We start from the raw sequence: 3,359 nt of genomic DNA, 5'->3' as shown, positions 1-3,359 counted from the left end.
CACAACTAAGAAAGAGAACTATAGACCAATTTCCCTCATGAACATTGATGCAAAAATACTCAATAAAATACTTGCAAACCGGATTCAAGAACACATCAGAAAAATCATCCACCATGATCAAGTAGGCTTCATTCCAGGAATGCAGGGATGGTTCAACATTAGAAAATCTATCAATGTAATCCACCATATTAACAATCTGCGAAAGCAAAACCACATGATCATCTCGCTAGATGCTGAAAAAGCCTTTGACAAAATCCAGCACCCCTTCATGATAAAGGTCCTAGAGAGATCAGGGATAACAGGAACGTACCTGAATATAATAAAAGCAATATACAGTAAACCAACAGCTAACATCAAACTAAATGGAGAGAAACTCAAAGCAATTCCTCTAAAATCAGGAACAAGACAAGGCTGTCCACTCTCTCCATATCTCTTCAATATTGTACTTGAAGTTCTAGCTACAGCAATAAGACAACAAAAGGAGATAAAGGGGATACAAATAGGAAAAGAAGAAGTCAAACTTTCATTATTTGCAGATGATATGATAGTTTACATAAGTGACCCAAAAAACTCCGCAAGGTCACTCCTAGAGCTGATAAACACCTTCAGCAATGTGGCAGGATACAAGGTAAACTCAAAAAAATCAGTGGCCCTATTATATACAGATGATGAAGTGACTGAGAAAGAAATCAGAGAAACATCACCTTTTACAATAGCCAAAAACAGCATCAAATATCTGGGGATAATGTTAACCAAGGAAGTGAAAGACCTGTATATCAAGAACTTTGTGTCTTTGAAGAAAGAAATCAAAGAAGATACCAGAAAATGGAAAGATCTCCCATGCTCTTGGATTGGTAGGATCAACATAATAAAAATGGCAATCTTGCCAAAAGCAGTCTATAGATTCAATGCAATCCCTATCAAAATTCCATCACAATTCTTCAAGGACCTGGAAAGAACATTAATCAACTTTATATGGAAAAACAAAAGGCCCAGGATAGCCAAAACATCCCTATACAATAAAGGAACTTCAGGAGGCATCACCATACCTGACTTCAAGCTCTATTATAGAGCTATAGTCCTGAAAACAGCTTGGTATTGGCACAAAAATAGGCAGGTAGACCAATGGAACCGAATCGAAAGCCCTAATTTTAACCCACACACCTATGAACACCTGATTTTTGACAAAGAAGCTAAAACTGTACAGTGGAAAAAAGAAAGCATCTTCAACAAATGGTGCTGGCATAACTGGGTAGTGGTATGCAGAAGACTGCAGATAGATCCATGTTTATCGCCTTGTACAAAACTTAAGTCCAAATGGATCAAAGATCTCAACATACATCCAGCCACACTGAAACTTTTAGAAGAGAAAGTGGGAGATACTCTTCAACGAGTTGGTACAGGAGACCACTTCCTAAACATAACACCAGTGGCACAGGCACTGAGATCAACAATTAACAAATGGGACCTTCTGAAACTAAAAAGCTTCTGTAAGGCAAAGGACACAATCAAAAAGACAAAAAGGCAGGCCACAGAATGGGAAAAGATATTCACTAACCCTACATCTGACAGAGGGCTAATCTCCAAAATTTACAAAGAACTCAAGAAACAAGTCTCCAAAACACCAAAGGATCCACTTGAAAGGTGGGGTACAGAGCTAAATAGAGAATTCTCAGTAGAGGAGGCTAAAATGGCCAAGAGACACTTAAGAAAGTGCTCAACATCCTTAGCCATCAGGGAAATGCAAATCAAAACAACTCTGAGATACCATCTTACTCCTGTCAGAATGGCTAGAATCAAAAACACCGAAGACAATTTATGCTGGAGAGGATGTGGAGAGAGAGGAACACTCCTCCACTGCTGGTGGGAATGCCAACTCATACAGCCTCTTTGGAAATCAGTATGGAGATTCCTCAGGAAAATGGGAATTAATCTACCACTAGACCCAGCAATTCCACTCTTAGGCATTTATCCAAATGAGGCAGGTTCATACAACAAGGGCATCTGCTCCACTATGTTCATAGCAGCATTGTTTGTAATAGCCAGAACCTGGAAGCAACCTAGATGCCCCTCAACTGAAGAGTGGATAGAGAAAATGTGGTACATTTACACAATGGAGTATTACTCAGCAGAAAAAAACAATGGAATCTTGAAATTCGCAGGGAAATGGATAGCACTGGAAGAAACCATCCTGAGTGAGGTAACCCAGTCGCAAAAAGACAAACATGGTATGTACTCACTCATATATGGATTTTAGATATGGATCAGGATAGTGCCAGTCTGCACTTCCACAGATAGAGAGTCTGGGAAACAGGAAAGAACCTAAAAGATATGCATATATACATAGTACCCAAGAGAAGAGGATGGAGACAAGATCCTCTGAATGGATGGGGAACAGGGCGAGGGGGGTAGTGGGACCTGGGAAGAATAGAGGGGGTAAAGAGGAAGGGAGTTGGTCATGGGGGAACAGGAAGTTGAGGGGGTGGGGGTAGAATAGGGGGAAGAGGGAATCATAGGATCGAAGACAGATCAGGCACCAGAGTGACCTCGAGTGATCTAAAGGTATAACATCAATTGGCAAGCTAAGCAATAGTGGAAGGACCACCTCGAATGCCCATTCCTGATAATGAACTTGATGTCTATAACTATCCGGGAGCCTTCATCCTGGGACTGATGGAAGCAGAGGCAAACACACATCTAAGCACTGAACTGAACCCAAGGAACCCAGTGACAGAGAGAGAGGAATGATGAGCAAATTGGCAAAGAATGGGCTGGCAAAACCAGCAGAGACAGCTGATCTGAACAGGGGAGTGCTCTTAGACCCCAGACCGACAGTGGGGAGGCCAGAATGGGACTGATCTGGACCCCCCAAATGTGAGTGTCAGTGAGAAGGCCTGGACAACCTATGGGGCCCTGAGCTGTGGATCAGTGTCTATTCCTGATATACAATCTGTCTTCATGTGCCTATAGCACAAAGAGAGATGCTGTCTCAGCCTGGACTCTTAGGGGAGTGCCTTGACCCTACCAAGAGTAAAATGATAGACTCTAGACATCCCCTATGTGGAAGTATGTGGCAATAGGGTGGGAGGGAGGGTGGAAGGGGAGTGCGGGAGGAGGGGAGGGAGAGGGAACTGGGATTGACATGTAAAACAAGCTATTTAAAATTAAAAAAAAAACTAACGAAAAAAAAAATAAATTACCTACTAGAAATAGATAGCAATTTTAATAGATTTATCTAATAATAGTTATTAAATCAAATATTCATATTTGATTTAGGAGTATATACCTCAATTACTGAATGAATAAGGTCATAACTTTTGTAAAGGCCTAAACAGTTTGAGCAACATAATTGATAAACT

The sequence above is a fragment of the Mesocricetus auratus genome, unplaced genomic scaffold (genome assembly GCF_017639785.1).
Source record: "Mesocricetus auratus isolate SY011 unplaced genomic scaffold, BCM_Maur_2.0 Super-Scaffold_100676, whole genome shotgun sequence".
In the NCBI taxonomy this organism is placed as follows: Eukaryota; Metazoa; Chordata; class Mammalia; order Rodentia; family Cricetidae; genus Mesocricetus; species Mesocricetus auratus.
This window is presented reverse-complemented; position numbering follows the sequence as displayed.